Source organism: Notamacropus eugenii, chromosome 4 (genome assembly GCF_028372415.1).
Source record: "Notamacropus eugenii isolate mMacEug1 chromosome 4, mMacEug1.pri_v2, whole genome shotgun sequence".
In the NCBI taxonomy this organism is placed as follows: domain Eukaryota; kingdom Metazoa; phylum Chordata; class Mammalia; order Diprotodontia; family Macropodidae; genus Notamacropus; species Notamacropus eugenii.
The window spans coordinates 221463242-221484975 of record NC_092875.1 but is presented as its reverse complement, the minus strand read 5'-3'; the positions used below and the strand labels follow the sequence as shown (position 1 = coordinate 221484975).

Genomic DNA, 21734 nt, shown 5'->3' with positions numbered 1-21734 from the left:
ATATAAATTGTTCCAGGATTTTCTGAAGTCTACCTGTTCAGCATTTTTTATAGCATAATACTATTCCATTACATTCATATACTTGTTCAGCCATTCCCGGATTGATGGGCATCCTTTCAATTCCTTGTTCTTGGCCACCACAAAAAGAGCTGCTATAAATATTTTTTGTACATTTGGGTCCTTTTCCCATTTTTATGATTTCTTTGTGATACAACCTTAGAAGTGGTATTTCTGGGTCAAAGTGTATGCATATTTTATAGCCCTTTGAGCATAGTTTCAAATTGTTCTCCAGAATGGTTGGATCAGCTCACAGATCCATCAACAATGAATTAGTGTTCCATCTCTCCCATATCTTCTCCAACATTTATCATTTTCTTGTTTTATCATGTTAGCCAATCTAATAGGTATAATGTGGTACCTCAGAGTTTTTTTATTTGTATCTCTCTAACCAATAGTGATTTAGAGCATTTTTTCATATGACAAGAGATAGCTTTAATTTCTTCCTCTGAAAACTGCCTGTTCATATCCTTTGACCATTTATCAATTGGGAAATGACTTGTGTTCTTGTAAATTGGACTCAGTTCTCCATATGTTTTAGAAATTAGGCCTTTATCAGAGATACTAGTTGTAAAAATTCTTTCTCAATTTTGTGCTTCCCTCTTAATCTGCATTTGCAGTGTGCAAAAACTTTTCAATTTAATGTTATCAAAATGATCAATTTACATTTCATAATTTTCTCTGTCTCTTGTTTGGTCATAAATTCCTCTATTCTCCATAAATCTGACAGATAAACTATTGTTTGCTCCCCTAATTTGTTTATAATATCAACCTTTATACCTAAATCATGATCTAATTGTTCTTAATAATTTCTTTTTAAATTAAATTATATACATATCATGTTCTCAAGTGGCTTGAAATGAATGTTATGTATAACAAATTGTAATTATGATTCTATATACCTAGAAACTTACACACACAAACGCACATGTGTTTTAAAATCATTTTTCATTAAGAAAACATTATAATGGATAGTTACGGTACTCTTTCTAGGCTGCTATATTTATTGTTAATGATATAATCATAGTTGATCCTTGATAATCTAATTTTTAATCAAAAATGTTTCAGAATTCCTACTGCAGATACTGAATTCTAGGAAAGCTCCACCCTCACTATCAATTGATGTCTGTTCATCAGTGCAAACTTGTTTTTCCATAGCCTAAATATAAGACAATTAGGCAAGTAAATTTCTGGGAAGAAGATTATGTAGTATATCAGTGCATTATAAAGTTATAGTCATATAGATACAGGCATATGTGTACACATATATGTATATCTATGAATTTTTGCTTACGTGTGTAATGAGCTTATATGTATGCAGGTACAGCCATGGCTATATGTTCACACAAGTGTGTGCATATACACCTTAAATATGTGTGCACATACATGCCTGCACATATGAATTACGTCCATGTATATACAGAGCCATTTGCTGGCCTCATTATTGTATGTCTGTGAAATCTGAACAGAATACCTATGCCATGCTAAGAAACTGAATCTCTTCCATTTGAATTGTCTTTGGAAGATTTTGAAGTTTACTTGTTAGGTTAAGATGATTGATATTTAGGCTCTTTCTTGAGCTAAACTGCCAAGCATTCAAACTCTTTTGTAGAGAGTACAATTTTTATGGGCTGGCCATGTTATGTAGATGCCAAGTATACCCTTGCCTAAAAGACTATTTTATGGAAAACTCACATAAGGCAAGTGCTCACATTCTGATCGGAAGTGATACAGGATATTCTCAAGTTCCTCCTGAAGAACTTTGAAATTGATTTCCTGGCATGGGAAACACTAGCACAGGACTCCCAACATGGAGTACCATCATCAAGGGACGTGCTATGCTCTGTGAGCAAAGCAGAATTAAAGTAACGCAAAAGGAAAGTGAAATAATCTAAATTTAGAGAAAGCACCCCCAAATGTTCACATGGAGTATTTGTGCCTGGCCTGTGGTGGAGACTTTGGAGCTCATACTAGTCTGATCTTCCACAGTCAGATCCACTGTAACCAGATTGTTAAAGGTGATGTCATTTTGCTCCTGTTCAAGAACAGGACAACAACCAACCGTGTGTGTGTGTGTGCATGTGTGTGTGTGTGTATGCATAAATGTGTGTTTACATATGTTTGTGTGTATATGTTTATATGTGTGAGTGTGCATGCATTCATCTACCTAGGTCATTACTATGAGCCTGTCTAGTGTTCACTAAGTACTTGTGTTAAAGTCTATATCTGTAGTTATGTGTACATGTTTATATATTACATAAACCTGGGTTATTCACTATTGGCATTCCAAAGTCAATAATTTAAAGTTGAAATATGTACTAAACTAACCATATACTTTACTATTGCAAAAGAAAAAAGATACTTGAAGATACTAGTAATTGAAAAGCTAGTCAGCTACTTTTGACTTTGTCAGAAGTGGCCTAAAGTAATCAAACTGAGGTCAAAGCCAGCAATTTCATTTTTGTCATGATAATGATAGTATATAAGGTAGGTGGTGGACCTAGGAGTACAATGGTATGGTGAACACCTCTAGTAGAAACAATATAATTCTATTCAACAAATATTAAATAAGCATATTTTATGTGTGCCAGACATTGAGGATAGAATCCGTTTGGATTTTCTTTGCAAAGATACTGGAATAGTTTTCCATTTCCTTCTCCAGATCATTTTATACATCAGAAACTGAGGCAAACAATGTTAAATGACTTGCCCAGGGTCACACAGGTAGTAAGTGTTAGAGGCCAGATTTGAAGAGATGAATCTTCCTGATATCAGGGATGACATTCTATTAATTGTACTAGCCAGCCTACATATAATGAAACATAAAATCAGTTCATGACTATCAGTACTAATTATACTGGGGGAAAACTAGGATTGAAATTTTATGAATAATCCTCTAGAAATTGTTGTAAATAATTCAATATGTAGAACCTTTCCATTATAGGAATCTAAATGTTACTTCAAAGAACCAATCAACTAGCATTAATTACATGCCTAATGTGTGCCAAACACTGCACTAAGATCTAAGGATATGAAAAAAAAAAAAAAGAAGGGAAGGAGGAGGAGGAGGAGGAAGAAGAAGAAGAAGAAGAAGAAGAAGGAGAAGAAGAAGAAGAAGAAGAAGAAGAAGAAGAGGAACAACAACAACAATGCTTATTCTCAAGGAGCTCAATCTAATGGGGGAGACAGCATGTGAATAACTACATATACAGATATGCATACACACATATTCATGTATAAAACCTGTCAAAGATGTGAGGGCCTCACCCCCCTTAATTTAAGTCATTTATTTACATCAGTGTGGGCTATATTTTATTTTATGCAATGAAGTGCAATTGTGCACAGTAATCTTATTACACATAATTTGTATAATGCTTACTATAGGCAGAATTTTAGGGAGGGGGAAGTGATTACAAATAAAAGAAGTAAACCCAAAAGAACTTGAACCAAGATAAAATATACGTATGCATAATATAAAATGCGCATACATATATACACATATGTACACACATAAATGGAAGTACTTTCAAAGGAAAGACACTTTCAAAGGAAACACTTCTTGCAGAAGGTAGGAAAGAATGCAGGAAATCCAGGAGTTGGAGACAAGAAAAAAAAAAGTTGTAAGTGGGAAATAGCCAATGAGAAAAATTGAGTCAAATGATGAAGTGGTTTGTGTGAGGAACAGGAAGGAGGTCAAGAATTGGTGAGGTAGGAATGGAAAAACTTGTGAAGGGTTTCAAAAGCCAAAAAGAGGATGTAAAATTTGATTCTGGAGGCAATATGGAGCCATTTGTCTTTACTGAATAAAGGTATGATCAAGTGAGACCTGAATTTTTGGAAGAAAATTTTTTTCATCTTTATTCTCCAGATCTCTGCCAAAGTAAGTCCAAACAAAGTAATCAGAAGACTTTTGAAACTTTATCACTTGGCACCTGGTTCAATCCCCTCATATAGTGAATCTATAGCATTTGAGGGATTAAGCCTAGGAAGATTAAATCCCTACTCCAAAGTCCTACAAGGTAGTAATCAGCGGCATTATGAATTGAGCAGGCTTTCTATTTCAGAGGCAGTACCCAACTGCTTTATATTTCAGGAAAAAAAACCAAAACATTAAAAATATAACAGTTCTGGATTTGATATTCATGGTAGTTGTAGGAAGGTTTTCATTTCAACAAGTTTTTAGATATTTACACACACATTCAGTTGTCCCAATGTCCAATTTTCTTTGCAACAATAATGTGTTTCTGGATTCTACAAATAGCTATGCTGCCATGCCAACTCATTATTTAATGGAATTAGGTGCCACTGGGAGTCTGGATAATAGAGTAATATTCATTCTCATCTCACATTTAAATCTCATGTTTATCTCTCAGGTGAATTTATCTTGGTTCAAGTTCTCTTGGGTTTACTTCTTTTCTTGTAATCCCTTCCCCCTTCTTACCAGTTTGCCTAGAGAAGGATGGATATAAATTATGTGTAATGAGATTACTCTGTACAATTACACTTCATTTCAGAAAATGTAATATGACCCACACTGGTGCAAATAAATTACTTAAGTTGGGGGGTGAAGCCCCCAACTCTTTGACAGAATTTATGGAAATGTTTATATAGATGAATTTAATCTCTCAGATAAGATGTACGTAACGTGTACTTAAGAAGGGGAGAGTCGATCTAAAAAATATTCTCTTCCTTACCCAAATGATACCATCTGAAGATTACTATGATTAATATCATAATTACTGTTTATGATATGAAAACTCAATGATTTGTAACAGAAATCTTAAGTAGATGAGATGCAGAGGCCAATTTAATTGTCACATGGTACTTGATATTACTAGCATATTGATATGACATATTTGCATAATGACTCTCTTTAGCAAAAACAACTTCTTTTCCTTAATTGAATGGAGTGATTTTATTATTTTCTTAGCCTCTACTAACTTTTTTTTGAATGTGCATTTAATGTGCAGGGAAGCAAATGGAAATGATCTAATCTCAGCTTTTAGCATTGCAAATGAATAATGCAAACCAATATCAACCTGTGTATTTCTTTGCTTACCAAGAAATATATCCCTATACAGTTACCTAAATTACCTAAGGGCAAAAGTCTTTCTGGCTCTTTCAGGATGATGGGTTTCCTTGCAGCAGTTCTAAGTCCTTCCTCCTGTCAATACTCCCACTGTTCCTTGAACTATTATCAATACTTCTTATGGATAGAGAATTGGGTCTGGACCAAAGAAGGGATAGAGAGGAAGACAGCACATAAAATGGATGTTTATTTACATAATTTTTTAAAAATCTTGCACAAATCCAACAAAGCCAAGATTAAAAGAGAAGGAAATAATTGGGAAAAATCTTGACATCAAATTTCTCTGACAAATGTCTCATTTCCAAGATATTTAAGAAGTGATTGAAAGGTATAAGAATAAAAGCCTTTTCCCAAATGATAAATGGTCTAAAGACGTAGAAAATGGACATTTTTTTCTCAATGGAAGAAACACACATCAATCTGTAATTATATTAAAATTGCTCAAAACCATTAATAATTAGAGAAATGAAAATTGAAGAATTCTGAAGTTCTCTTTCATTTCCATTAGGTTGTCCAAGATGATTTCTAAAAAAGGAAAGTGAGAGATGTTGGAGGAGTTAAGGAAAACAACATTGATACACAGTTGATGGAGCTGTAAATAGATCTAATAATTCTGGAGAAATTTTTAAGTAGTGCATATCCTTTGACACAGCTATGTCATAGTTAGGCCTGTATCCCAAACAGATCAAAGAAAGAGCAAGAGCCATTTATGTACATAAATATTTCGAGGAGGTATTTATTGTTGTGGTAGAATACCTGGAAACTACAGAGATTCCCAGAAATACTGTGTTAAAAGAAATGATGAAAAAATAATTTTAAAGAGACATGTAAGTAAACACTTAGTGGAATTGATGCACAGAAAAATAAGTAAAACTTGAAGAACCGTTTTTAATATAGCATCAGTATTCTGAAAAGCAGTTGACCGAAAGGAAGTGATTCTTTTATACAACGATAAAGAATTAAATAAGAACCAAGAAAATAAGTGATATAACAAAAATCTCATTTTAAAATGACAGCAAATTTAAAAATCTAAGACTCTAATCCTGCAAACAGCAATTTTAAAAGCATAAGATCAATACAATGACTACACATGATTCCACAGAATCTATGACAAAGCATGCAATACACTTCTTGAGAAAGAGGCGATAGATTCAGGCTGCAGAATGAGGCATGCATATTTTTCGAATATGACTAATAAGGAATTTGAGGGAATGACTGCATATTTATCACAAATATTTCTTTCTCTAATGAGGTAGAAGGGTGAGAGAGAGAAAATAAATTTCTGTTAATTAAAAAAGTAAAATTTAAGATATTAAAATAGGGATATTTGTATTTGTGCTACCTACTTCTCAGTTTCACAAAGATCAAAAGTAATAACGTATGTAAGCATTTGGTAACCACAAGGGTATTATGTAACTATCATCTATTGTTACTAATTATGACCTCCTGTGGGTGGAGAATTTTCAAATATTCAAAATTGTTCAAAATATCATATTCAAATAACCAGTTAGCACCACTGAATTCTCACACTTATTTTACGAAGGAATTTTAAAAACATTCCAGTAATAGACCATTACAATAATCTTGAGAAATGTGTCATTCTTCTGATCTATGTTTCACACACAAAGAAACTGAGTTGCACAAGAATTAATTAATTTGTCTTAATTTTTACAAAGTAGTTCATAGAACAGCCATAAGTTTTAGAAAACCCTCTTTTGCAGAAACTTAACCATATAACTCAATTAAGCCACAATTTATATGTCATCTATGTTGTGTATTTCTAACTGATTTCTTATTTTCATTAAGATTGAGATGATTAGATCCACAAGTGACCTTTCACCATATTTCTTGACCATTTTGTGAGTTCAGTAGAAATGTAAGAAATAGCATCTTTGGGTTGTTAATACAGACAGTTTGCTATGGAGCTTCAAGTGCTTTGAAGAACATATTTATTGATTCTAGAGTCTTTTAACCATAAAAAAGATATTCCCATAATAGAAATATCTACAATTTTCTCATTGTGAAATAAAATATGCATATTTCTCAGAGACGTTGAATTTTGATTCTTTATAAATTTAGTATGCTGACCCAATTTTTCCATGATGTAGAGCTACCTGGCAGGGACAGTTTATACACTGAATGACAAAACTGAGATTCAAAAAAAAAATTCCATGGGATGGGGCAATGGAACTTAATCTAATTACGTTAACCAAAGTAGTATTAGAAAAACTCTGAACAAAATGTGGGAAAAAGAATATGTGACCATATAGTAGTCCATTTGTGTTTATGGAGGAGACTTAAGGGGTTTAGTGGGCTGAAAGCTCATTACAACTTAACAATATAATATTTTAAAAAAGGGACAAACTTAAATTGCTTTAATAGGGATATAACTTCCAATAAGATAACATGGTCTACAAGGCAGAACAATGACTTTGGAATAATGTGGCTTTCTTTCATAGAAATGTGGCTTTCTCTTTCTCTTTTCTGTAAAACAGGAATACTCATATATTACTTATCTCAAAGAGGCATGACAATTTTTTTATAATCTCAAACTGTAATATGATAGTAAGTTATTATGAGGAAGGTTTTATCATCAATCAGTAACAACCTAGAGAAAGATATTTGACTCTGGAAGTCATATTTTAAGGACACATATGATGGAATGAATCAAGGATGATGAAGAGTCTTGAAATGATGCCATATGATAATTGGGTGAGAAATTAGATATATCTGGCCTAAAGAACAGGAGGTTTGATATTCAAATATCTGAATACTGTCATGTAGAAAAGTTGTGAGAATTGATGTACATCAGAGGAGAGAACTAGGACTGCAGCTAAAAAGAGACAAATATTATTTCAGAACAGAAAGGACAGGAAGACAGTTTCAGAGGGTTTAATAGTCTCACTTTATTCTACTCTAGCCTTCTCAAGGGCTGAAAATGGGAGCACCAACTCCTACAACATTCCTTAATCACCTTTCTTGCATAGGCCAGCCTGAATGGGATGGGAGGGGGGGTGGGGAGAAACTACTCCTACATCTCAATGGGGTCATTCGAGACAGGCACAGCTTATGTGCTCCCCTAAATCCTCTCAAACCTCAACTGGGGCCAATTGAGGCAGATACATGTATTTCTGTATGCATTACCCAAATCCCAAATGAATTCCCTTGGGTTCCCCTATGGATTCTCCACTCACTCACTACTGCCCACTTGCTTTATAGGGCAACAGACAAAGAAGCAATCTCATCAACATTGAGCTCATAGATTAACTTTAAGAATATTGTCATTCTGTGTAATAAGTATCATGTTATGTTACCCCATATCTCATGGCACAAACATAGGAGCACTGCCTATCACTATGATTCTAGGAATTAGTGTCTAGGATCTGTGGGGCTATTCTCAGAGTTATTATCTAACACCTGGAAACTGGACAATGCCATGACCATGGATTTTAAGAAATGAAACACTAAAAAGGATAACAAAATCCTCTTTATGTACAAGTACAAAGAAACATTTTCTAATCAATCAACTAATCATTCAACAAGTATTTAAGAAACTGTCCTATACCACAAATTGGAAGGCTGGATGACCACTTAATGGTCAAGAAGATTATAGTCTGGATTCTTATTCACAGAAGTGTTAGACTACATGACTTCCTTTAATAAATAAATATTTACTAACCATCCACTGTGTATTGACTGTTGGTCTAGGCATTTGGCAGAAGTACAATATCTAGATAAGACAATGTCCCTCTTACACTAGACATTGTAGTGAGGTGAACTGAATGTAGCAAACACAGTGAACTTAAATTGTAAATGAATTAGGGGGTCAAGAAGCTAAGAGCTGCGTGAGAATAGAGGTCAAAGGTCATTATTAAGTATGTTAGCAAAGGCTTCATAAATCAGGTCACATTTGGATTATGCTTTAAAAGATGGATTTTAACACCATCACCAATGATAATAGTAGTAGTAAGTTCATATTGATAGATTATTTAGAATTTTTACACACATTATCTCACTACAGTAGGCAGAGTTGGACCATTAACAACTGAAGATGCCTCTTCAACTGAACCTTGCCAGTAATTAGTCATTCCAAGAGGTAGAAATGAATAGAGAGATCGTTTGTCTATGTTCTTTGATACTGGAAATACAAGGTATGATATAGGTCATCTAGTCTAATATCATTATTTTTATAGGTGAGGAAAATGAAGTCCAGAGAGATTATGTTTTATTCCAAGTCACAAAATCAGCTAGTGTCAGAGTCAGAACTGGCAACCAGGGTCCCTGATTACAAATATCTTATTTCTAACAATCTTGTCAAAAACAGTCTTTATTTATAAGAAAACAAAACCAAAAGGAACCTTGACAGTCACAGAGAAAAAAAAATCCAATTTATCTGTTGTGATAGGCAAAAGCAAACTATTGTAGATCCTTACAAGTCATTAAGTCCTCATATTTTCCCACTCCAACTATCTACTACTTTCTCTGTCAGTCAATAGAATAAATCAATAGTAGCTTCATGGCATAAGTAATTTCACTAAATACAAAAATTTATTTTAAAAAATCAAATAAAAAAATAGTAAAAAGGGACAATAATATAAACATTTAAAAAGCACATACAGTATTCCAGAAACTGTGCTAAGTGCTTTCATAAATATTATTTCATTTGATCTTCACAAAAATCCCGTGAGGTATATTCTGTTATTATCCTGTAGCATTAATGACAGCTATGAATGTGCTGGTACAATTCTGAATTGTAAAATAGAACAGACTCTCCATATGGAAGACAGAACAAAAACATTTATTAAGACATCAGAAAGCCAAATCCCAACACCAAAAAGGTGAATCCATCATAGTAACAAAGAAATCTATACACAATAACAATGCAGAGGGCAACACCAGCCCCAAACCTTCCTTCTGTTAGACTTCCCACAAATCGGCTCCCTTAAACAAATTACAAACATACTCTCTTAAAGAAAATGTCCTTCTCTCACTCACTGTCAGCTGCTTGCTTGCCTGTATCTTTCAGTTATGACTACACCCTGATTAACTTCCTCTCAGCTGTTGTCTAGCTCCACCTCTTTCTATTCCACCCTTCCTGCTTCATCCCTTCTGGTTCCATGTGACTTGACTCATGTGTCTCAAGCATCCATGTGACTTAACCAGGTTACATGGTCCTATTAAGGGATGGGAAAGTTCTCCCCATCAAAATTCTGTTAACAATAAACAAAAATGCAGCATCAATACATATCTCTATTACAGTTGAAGAAATTAAGGCAAACAGAGGTTGATTCACTTGCCCAAAGTCACATAGCTAATTAGTGTCTAGGGCCAGATTACAGCTCATGTCTTCCTGGCTCCATACCCAGCACCCTCTCCACTCTTACACAAGAAGCTTCTAGCAGGATTAAAGGTAAATAATATTTTATTGAATTCATTGAAGCACTGATGATCTCAACCAAATCTCGGTTTCTTTTACTCTTTGAGTAGATATAGAAGATCAGATTATCATAGTTGCTGCAGAAGTACAAGACGGTCTCTTTCCATTTTTAATTATGTCTACATAGATACAACATTTTATGTTGTTGAGCTAGATCCAGCTGCCTAGTTTGCCACTTAAAATTCTAAATACAGCAAACTAGAAATCAATAGTCATTGGGACACAAATGGATTCTTGGTTGGTTGTTTTGTTTTTTTTTTTCGTTTTAGATGTACCTCTGCAATAATGTGTCCTTTTATAGTTTCTTGTCTCATAGGATGGTGAATCATTCATTGTGTTATAATGGAAAAAATATTATCCTTTTAGTTGAGGCAATTACTGCTTCTTGTACTAGCTCGGTGACCTTGGGCAGATTAATTAACTTCTCTGATTTTCACTTTCTTCATTTTTTAAAATAAGGATAATTACATTTTACTTGCTACCTTATGAAATCATTGGAATCCCTTACCTTAAAGTCTATGTGAATTTGAGTCATGATTCATTCTTTCCTGAAGCATTTATCACTTGCAAAGGCACAAATAATAAGAAAATGATATTTTGGGATGTTTTTAATTTATATTTTAGATTTTAATTTATAATGTGATAGAAGTTTGCTATTTGGGTATCAAAGACTTAAAAAAAAGTCTATATACCACATATTCACAAAAGTCCTCAGTTAGCAAGTTAGCAAGTGAGTGATAATTTTTACTTAAATGCAATAGGAAGTAACACCATACATTCAGACACCTTAAAGTTTCTGGAAAAGAGAACATTATTATTCTTCTATCATGATTCTATAAACTTCTTTTGGTACAGCAGAAAAAGCAGGGTATCTGGAGTCAATTCTGCCTTTAATGCTAACTACTTCTGTGACCTTGGATTAGTCTACCTCTGAGTCTCAATTTTCTCATCTGTAAATGAAGGGGGTTAGATTACATGACCTCTAAGATTTATTCTAGTTCCAAATCTATAATTCTATGATTTACTGAAAAAAAAAAAAACCATTGGAAGAGAGCAAGGATGAGTGGAGAAGTCACTGGACTTCGAAATGGAAATAGTTGGTTGCAAAAACTGCCCTGCAATATTTACTAGCTCTTTGATCCTGAACAGATCATTTAATCTCTCTGACCCTAAGAATCCTCATTGGCAAAATGAAGGAGTTGGACTTGATTACCTCTAAAGTCTCAATTCCAGAGCTGTCTATGATGCCGTGTCCTATTCACATGTCTGGCACCATTGCTTAAGTCCTGAATAACTTACTCAAGGGTTTGTTTGTTTTTTGTTTTTTTTCCAAGGGAGTGTGTGTTTATTTTATTTAGGGGGAGATCCTTTAAGCAAGCACAGACATTTTATGTGACTTCACAGAACATTGAAAAGCAAACTCACCTAGCAACACAACAAATGATTTGCAGAGTTCATTTCTTCAGAAATGAAGGTTACCAAGGGAATGGCACTAAAATCGAAGTCAAAAGCATTGGTCTGCCATGTAACCTTGGGAGTGCTACTTTATAGCTCCCTGCTTCTCTGTAAAATGAGAGGTTGGGCTAGATGAGCCCAATGGCATGGTTCTATGTTTCCAACATTTTTGCATCTCTTTCCCCCAATTCCCAGCCTTTTCCTAGACACTTTCTCTGCAGCTTTCTGCTATTTTGCTTTCTCACTCTCATGGGAAACAGTTATGTTTCCTATACCACATATACAAATCAACCTCAGAATATTGAAATGTCAGCAGTAAACATAGCCTAGTTCACTTGAGAAATCATTGCTGCCTGGCTCCACTTTCTGCCAGAAGGTGTTTCAGACTCTGTCAGCCTTACACCTTTTGGGCCATTGTTTTAATTGGATTAAAAGGTTAACGAGTCTTTCTTTTCAACTTTACAAACTCCAGATGGACACATGGAGTTGTTTTTAGCTAAGGCTTTTAATTCCAAACTCCTGCCTCACCCTTTAACTTTGACCATTCTTTCTATTCAGCATTTGTCATCAGGAGCCACAACAGCTTAGGTGAAGAGATATTTAGAGCAAGTCTTTGATGAGGAAAGAAAGAGAGCCAATCAGAGAATTTCAACTCTAGAAGCTCCTTCCTTACATGGGGCCTCTTTCTTGTATCTTGCTTCTCAGATCCACCCTTCATACAATTGTTAAATGAAATTCTTGGGAGAAAGGAATGAAAAGAAAAAAAAAATATTGGATTTAAGTTGCTTTATAACTGGGCTTCAATCTACTTTTGGTTTGGTTTACATGGTTTGCAGTATTTCTTCCCATTCTCCGTAGGTTCCACCCAAACTGAATTTTTGGTTGATCCCTTCTTCCTTGACTCTGTGCATATCTATAAGCTATCAGGTATGCTGAAGATACATTCTCTTTCCATTTTCCTCTCTCTAAATCTTCCTTGGGTGCCACTACTTCTGAGAAGCTTCCCCATGATATCCTTCAACAGATGTCAGTACTCTCTGTCTCTTCACATTTTCCTAGAATATTTTGATATCCTCTATGCCCTTTTTACTTCAGTCATTCAATAAACATTTATTAGATGCCAAGTGCTTGGGATAGAAAAAAATGCAAAAGACTTCCTGCCTTGGATTTTACTCATTTGTGTATATTTTTTATTCCCCCAAAACACATAAGCTCTTTGAATGCAGTGATTGAATCCAAATCACAGGAGAAAATAATACCCTAAAAAGAATCTTGGTGAATGCTTTCAAGGGTCTCAGCAGCTGAGGCATCCTCAAAGGACACAGAGAACAACTAGACAAGTGGAAAGAAAAATGGTTTGGTCTTAATAAATGAAATAGCTCGTATAGAAGTGAGCACTGGATTTGGCAACAAAAATACAAGTTTCAAATAGTGGTTGAGCTATATATTAGTTTATCTAAGTCATTTTGCCTGAGCCTCAATTATTTAATTTGCAAAAGGGACTCTAACTGCTGTGCTCTTTTATATTGCTTTACGATTTATAAAGAGGCAGAAAGATATGTCACACAGACACATACAACCCATGAAGAAGATAGTATAAATATTATTATTATCATTTTAGAAACGAGGAAAAAATAAGGCATAGAGAGGTGACTTATGAAGGGAAAATGGTTCCCTGGTGGAGAGATAAGCAAACACTACTACTTTGACCTAATTCTCTTCAGGTCGTAGCCCAAGATCCTAAACCTAAGAACCTTGGAAGTGAGAGTGTTCCTCTTCACCCCAAAACTGTCCCTGCTTCCAGCCCATTTCCCCAGATATTATTAAATGGAGTTATCACTGTGGAGAGGGAGCCTACCTTCCTCATCAGCATGATCACCAGATGATGATGAACTGATGGGTAAATGAGCATAGGAGATCTATGGATATCCATATCCCATTAAACCATAGGTCCTAACCATATTGGCATAATTAGGGAGGCAACTCTTGTGGAGAAGGGCTGACCAACTGCCATCTATGGAAAACATAGCCCATCAAATACCTGGGCTGAGGCAGGTCAGAAAACCTCTCTACCTCAACCACCTCATCTCCTTGGACTCAGGTGGAGGGGTGGAAGGGAATAAGCACTTATATAGTACCTACTATGTTCCAAGTACTATGTTATGTCAGAAGTCTTCCTGATTCCAGGTCTTATACTGTATCCACTGTGCCACTAACATCCTTTATGCCACTAACTGCCTCTCAATATGGCTTAGAAATGAGACTGGAGAGTAGCAGTTCCCACCTCCTTTCAAATCACAAGTCCTGTTTTTAGTCCAAACTTTCCACCATCAGGAAGCAAAACAATCACTGTGGAGAAGAAATTCCACTTTCTTTACCACCACCAAAATCAACTGCCACAGAACAAAGAATGGGCCAAGGTCAGGATACATTCTCCCAGACGTAACTTCTATCATCAAAGGAAAAAACCTCTTGGATCTGTGGCGGGATGATTGCTTCTTTTGTTGTGATAGACACAAATACCGAATACCAAGAGAAAAAATCTTTAACACCAAAGTCCTTGGCATTGTCAAAAATTCAACATTGGAAACAATATAATTTTATCAATGAAAATACTATTAAAGAAACATTACCATATACTTAGTGATAGTACCATAAGGACCAGAGGCCCATTCCATCTGACTTGCAACTAAAATCTCCAAGGGTTATCTCCAGTATTTGAATATTAGGATTATCTTACTTCTTTGTTTTTTATCAGTTGTACTTAATGCAGTGCTTTGAACATAGTAATAGTTTAGTCAATGAGTTTTCACTTATTCAGCCATTCATTGGTCCATTGATTGTCACTTATGTGTTTTAAGAAGATCAAACTTCAAGTGTTCTGACAATGCTTTCTCTAGTATACTAAGATCTGTAAAGAAAAATGAAAAAAGCAAAAACAAATAAAATAATGAAAAACTGCTATTATGTGAGCAGAAATATATTATCTTGATTATTACTATGACTTTTAAAAACAGTAATTGAGATAAATTATAATAATTCTAGGTTTTTATTTATTTAATAATAATCATAATTCACATTTCCATAGTACTTTAATGTTTACAAAGAAATTCCTTCACAATAATCCAGTGAAAGAAACACACTGAATATTTGTATATAGTACTGCATAGTAAATACAGTATATGACTGGAGAAGATATGTGAAAAAAATTAAGTACAAAGTGCTATGAAAATGCAGAAGGAAGAAAGATCATTTCTGGTTGGAGACATCAAGAAAAGCTTTGTGGTTGAGGGAACATTTGCACTAGCCTTGAAGGTTAGGCAAGATATCAAAAAACAGAGAATTGTGTATGTGTCTTTATGTCTCTCTGTCTGTGTGTGTGAGCATGAGTGTGTATGTGTGTGTGCCTGCATATGTGTGTATGCACACCAGAATGTGAACTAAGGAATGCAACTGCATTAAAAAAATAAAAAGCACTTTAAAAATCTCCAAAGTTAGCATCCATTACTGCTTAAACCAAACCTTTTTTCTTTAGCATTATCCACCACAACCATTTCCTCAGCTGCTCTTCCCCCACAAAATATCACCAAGTCATGAAGTGACACATACATGTATATTTGGTTTATTGTAGCTTGTTTGAAATTTAAAGGACAGTGCTTCACAGATAGCATACAGGAGGTACTGGAGTTTTCGATCTCCAGCCTCTCTAACAGGTTCACTCTTGATCTGAGCAGAGAAGCAGAGAACTTCAGAGGCATTAATAATAAGCATTTTTGTAATCTAGTCTTCTAAATGATTACTGGGAGAACCAATTCCTACAATATTCCCTAAGCATCCTTCTCACAGGGGCCAGCAAGAAGGGGGGGGGGGCAATTACCCCTATGTCTAGATGGGGTCAATCAAAATAGGCACAATGCATGCACTACCCTAAATCCCCTCACGCCTCAGTGGGGGCCAGTTGAGGCAGATATATGCATTGCTCTATGCATTACCCATGGTTTCCCCCCTATGGGTTCCCAGTGGTTTTCCAATCATGGGTTCCCTCATGTATTTCTAAATGTGGTTTGGAATGTTGTTTTTTTTTTTTCTCCCCATTCACTGGCCAATGCCCACTTGCTTTTATAGGGTAATCAGACAAAGAAGGCATCTTGCCAACATTAAGCTCACAGGGTAACTTTAGAAATATTGTCATTCTGCCAAAGGTAGAATACCAAAAAGTTAAGAGTCAGAAAAATAGATGAGTCAAAAACAAAAACAAAACCCTTATCATCTTCCCACAGGTAACAATAAGTTAGAGAATTCCAGGAAACTATGGAAATTGTTGGGACAAGATACAGATGGTGACTCCCAAGATGGTGCTGGAACCCACCTCAGTAGGACCTGAGGTTCTGGGGGTGAGAACAGGCAGCACAGCTGGAGGAGCCAGACGTTCCACCCTCCCTGAGAACCAGCCAAGCCCCACAGTGATGAGCAAGTCATAGTCCCTGACCATGTATATCAGAAAACAGGTAGAAACCTCAGATAAACAGGCAAATAGAGGAGCCATGAACACTAATTCATCTGCATAACCATTCCCAAGCCATGCACTAAGAGAGGATTGAGGGTGCTGCCCAGGCAGAAGGGCATCTCTTCTGCAGTCAGGCAGTCACCATCATCCTCCTCCCCCTCAGTCCATCCTTAAGGCCCCTGTCCACAGTGACATTGGTGAAGGGGGACTGCTTGGACACCTATGGCACACAGCTGTTCACTAAGACAAGCTTGTCCCACTTCATGGTTATTTTCATGTTGATCTACCTCTAGGGGTTAGGGTGGTTGTGCTCCTCTAGATCATGCTTCAATGTATGCTATCTGCCAGTGCCGATGTCTGGGCATGTGACCTGTATTTCTGAGAGGGAAATGCAGTTGCAAACCTCATTCCCACTTCCAGCATTAGTACTCATAGAGGAAACCATTGATATTTAGGAAATGTATCTTATTCAGACCTGACACTCCCTCTACCCCCAAGTAACTGGCATAGGGCAGTTGAAAGTGAAACTTGTCCACTTAGAGATGGCCAAGTGACAAAACTGCTCCTTGCAAATGGTAGAGAATTTGGTTGTGCATGGGCACCAGGTCCAAGATGCTTAACAGGAAGTGGTGGTAGACAGGTCTTCCTTCAGCACTTCTAAGAAGCCAGAATTGAAAAGTTTGGCCCGGTTGAACTTGTCCTCCCTGTGCTAATCAATGACAAAGATGCTGTAGCATAACCAAGGCAGCCACATGATGAGGTGCATGTGGTGAAGCCAATAGCTAATGGGGTGCTCTCTCTGACAACAAGGAATGAAGATGACCACGGTTTGCTGCAGGGTGCAATTGGAGGGGATGTATTGCACACCCTCCTCCCCTGAAAGTTTGTGTTCTCCCACTGGACCTGATCCATTGACATGGGTGGCTGGCCTACTAACCCTGACTACACAGCAGGACAAGGGGGGGATGGGTAGGAGAGGCAACCTGGAGGTGCTTGACTAGCTACAGGGGCCAGAAGCCTCCTGACTAGGAACTGGGCAGTTGGGGGAGGCACAGTTGGTACCTGCGGCAGCAAGAAACCTGACACACCCAAGATGGCCTGCTACCAAGTTCTTTGATGTGCTTTTCTAAAGGAAAGACAGCTTCAAAGAGGTCAACAATCTTACTTTAATTAAACATATATAGATCATTCACTAGTTCAGGGGAAAGGTCAGCACACTGAACATGTCAAAAATATAAGCAGAGAAGTACAGAAGGTAAAGGTCATTCACTAGTTCAGGGAAAAGATCAGCACCCTGAATATGGACAAAATGCAAGCAGAGACATGTAGAGAAATTAACATAAAGATCCAATAGATAGGGCTCCAACTGTCTTAAGAAATTAATATATACATAATCACCAGACAAGGGAGCACCAATATCTGGATTTGAATGGGGGAGGTGGGGCTTAACAACAACTACCCAGAATCTCCCCTGGCCAAATCACAAAGACGACGTTGTTCTTATGATTGAGCCCCAAAACAAAATACCAACTTCTCAGTATATACAGTTTTCCAACAAAGAAAAGCTTGAAAATCTACATGCCTCAGCAATAAATTGGAGCCACGTGGCCCAGAGTCTAATTGGCTCTGGGTCAGGGCTCTATGTGACTCAGAATGTACCACAGCTGTGAACTGGGCCAGAGTTCAAAGCAGCAAGACATTTATGATTGAAACACCTGTGTACCCTTAGACCTGGAAACACAGTTCTTGTTCCAAGGGAAACGGGGACACATGTGGTCACATAGACCTATTAATGGATGGGAGAAAATTTTATATTTCATTAACCTTACCGTGCCATTTCGAGTGGTGCCCCTGGCAAGGGAGGAATTAGAGTCCAGCAGCCTTGGACACTGAAGCAACTGAAAAAGTGGAGGTGCTGGGGGTAGATGTGGGAGTAAGGGATGACAGCAATGAGGAAGCATAGCAGAAGAGGAGCAGCACAGCTTTGCAGATCTGCTCCAGGACAATCTCTCCAGCAGCCTGCGTCTCTTCTGACTGTTCTGTGCAATCAGTGGGCACATTGGTCAAGCTTGCTGGGCTGACCTGTCTCAGGGCTCCACAGGGCTAGTGTCTGGAGAGCCTCCTGCCTCTCTGGTCTCCAGGGCAGCTGCCATTCCCCACCCCTACCCATCTGGGCAGAAAAACCACCAGCAGCCTTTCCAGGAATGTCTGCCTCTGAGTTATTTTAGGAAAATCATTTAACCTTCCTAAATTTTAGATTTTTCTTGTCTTCAAAATATGGATTAATTTGATCAGATGTTCTGCTGTTTGGAATTCGACCTTTTTATTAATGTGATAACTTTCTATAAAAACTTGTTCTCCCTCTGGAAGACGTTTAGGAAAGGTACTTTTGAATACAGCCCATTCCACTTGGGATTAACAAACTGTTTTCTTAAACTAATCTGAATTATTCAATTTTCTCTGGAAACTATTCAGTTTCCAGTCCTTGGAAGAAACAGTGTAGCAAAGTTGAGAGTGTAAGACTAAGGAGGAGGAAAGATTTGACTGTCAAACTTGGTCATGACATTTAAGTGTGTGACCCTAGTTAAGTCATGTGATTTAAGATAATAGTTGTGGAAACATAAAAACGCAGAGAAGCTATCTAATTCAGGGCTTAAATTTTTTTCTATTTGTCACTGCTTTTCACTGGAGAAATTTTTACAAGATCCTATGTATATAGGTACATAAATATGTATATATATCAAATATTTACTGATAATAAATCACAAAGACGTTTACTTTAAAAACAATTTTTGGTTGATACACAATTTTACCATTTACTAAAGATGAAAGCAAATATGCATACTAACGAGTTGGGTGTGCTCATTATTTTTATATAAACACTAAATATTGGCAGAATATTTGATACTGCAGAATGTAGAAGATCTTCAACATTTTTCAGAGTTGATCGATATTTTGATTTTATAATTATCAATGCTGAGAATATTGCTTAGCATAAATAAATAGGCAGAAGTATGTTTAGGGCCATTTCAGAAATTGTTGGAAATTCTGTCTTAATCCCAAATCAAATTTCATCTAATGATTTTTTTTTTTTTTTTTGGAAACTCAAGTTTTAAAATTGTGTTGCCCAATAGCTAGGCAGATTTTTCTTGAACTTTTAATGACAAAAGTGACTGATGTTTTTTTTTTTGTTTGTTTGTTTGTTTTTTATTTCAAGTGAGTATGATTTATGGAACCAACTTAATCTTTTAGAATAAGTATTTAAAGATGAAGTATATCTGAAACTGTGTCTCCAGGCACCTCATATGATCAGTTATAACTCTTACAACAAAATCTTTGGGAAGGCTATTTTTAATTATAAAATCATCTGAAGCTGTAATCATTTCTAAAGAACCATTTCCCTTCTATTCTTCCATATGTTATCTTCTTTAGTAAAACATTCAATTTTAGCCTCTAACCTAAATATGTTAGTTCCATTATTTTCCTTGAGATGACATGTTTGTCACTGATTTTTTTTCAAAAATTCTGCAAATAACAGTTTTGAAATCTCTAAGTCATTGTGAAAAAAAGTTAACAAAATTGGATTTCTGCTCAGTCAAAAATGCAACAGCTTTCAATTTCAGTTGATGTGTTTAAACTTTGTCCTCTTGAGAGCCCCCTTTCCTCTGCGTGTAATAATAAACCATTATAATCAGAGTCTATGTCTTTCCAAAGGTATGAAAACAAATGACTGGTAAGGGCTCAGCTTCTAATGAAGTTAATGATTTTGATAACATGATGAAGCACATCTAATGGTAATATAGATAGATAAATAGATAGGCATATATATAGATAGAGATATATAGAGATAGAGATATACATACCTATATTTATATCTATATACATACATATACATCTATATACATCTAGAGCTCTATATCTCTGTATCTCTATCTCTATCTTTATTATTATGGGTGCCTCCTGTTGTTTCATGCAGTGAGTCAACGTGGTTCATTCATTACCACCAGCTTTAGCTTTTGCTGCAAATCCAACATTCTTGCCCATCATTGCTCCATCACTGTTTGTACAGACTACAATACAATTTTTTTTACTGTAAGCTTTGATTTGTAAAAAGTTCATTACATTTAGGCTATATATCCTCTCCTCTTGTGTGCCCTCACAAAAAGGTGGAAAAACAATTATTCCTCATGTATGCTTCCTTTATAAGCATATCTTACATAAATAACAACTGCGCCACGTTAAAAATATCAGTTCTTTGATCTAACTGAATTGCAAACTTTGGGCTGTCATTAAGTCTGGTAATAAGATCCTAGAACAGGTCATTATTAATTTCAGAATTTTTTTTGGAAACAATGTTATTCAAAAAAAAGGAATATTTAAAAATTTAATTAATTTACATGTTTTCTTTTTCAACAATCACTTCCATATGTCTTAAATTTTCTTCCCCTCCCTCTCCCCTCCCTCCCAGAAATGGTTTGGGTTATGGGTTCTACACAAACATTTTCGTTAAAGAAATTTTCATATTACTCATGTTGAATAGAAGAATTAAAATGAATGGGAGAAACCTGAGAAAAACCAAAACAAATGAAACACAACACAAGAGAAAATAATCTGTCTCATTCCGTGTTCAGATTCCATAGCTCTTTATCTGGATGTGGATGGCGTTTTGCCTCAAAAGGTTATTCATTGCTGTGAAGGGCTTAGTCTATCAGAAACAGTCCTCACATACTGTGACCATTACTGTGTATAATGTTCTCCTGGTTCTGCTTGTTTCACTCAGCATCAGTTTATATAAGTCTTTTCATGTTTTTCTGAAGTCATGTTGTTTGTCATTTCTTAGAGCACAATAGTATTACATTCATATATCACAACTTGTTCAGTCATTCCCCAATAGATGGGCATCCCCTTGATTTCCAATTTTTGGCTACCACAAAAAGAACCGCTATAAATATTTTTGTACGTGTGACCCTTACCCATTTTATGATATCTTTGGGATACAACCCTAGCAGTGATATTGCTGGGTCAAAAGATATGCACATTTTTGCAGCCCTTTGGATATAGTTCCAAATCACTCTCCAGAATGGTTGGATCATCTTACAGCTCCATCAACAGTGAATTTGTGTTCCAACTCTCCCACATCTTTTCCAGTTTTTATCATCTTTCTGTTTTTTCATGATAGTCAATCTGAT

The 21734-nt window shown here is 36.0% G+C and overlaps 1 pseudogene; it reads left to right on the top strand.

Annotated features, from left to right (window-relative positions):
• LOC140502434 (transcription initiation factor TFIID subunit 13 pseudogene) overlaps window positions 1-21734 on the top strand; it is a 59729-nt pseudogene that overhangs the window by 18493 nt on the left and 19502 nt on the right.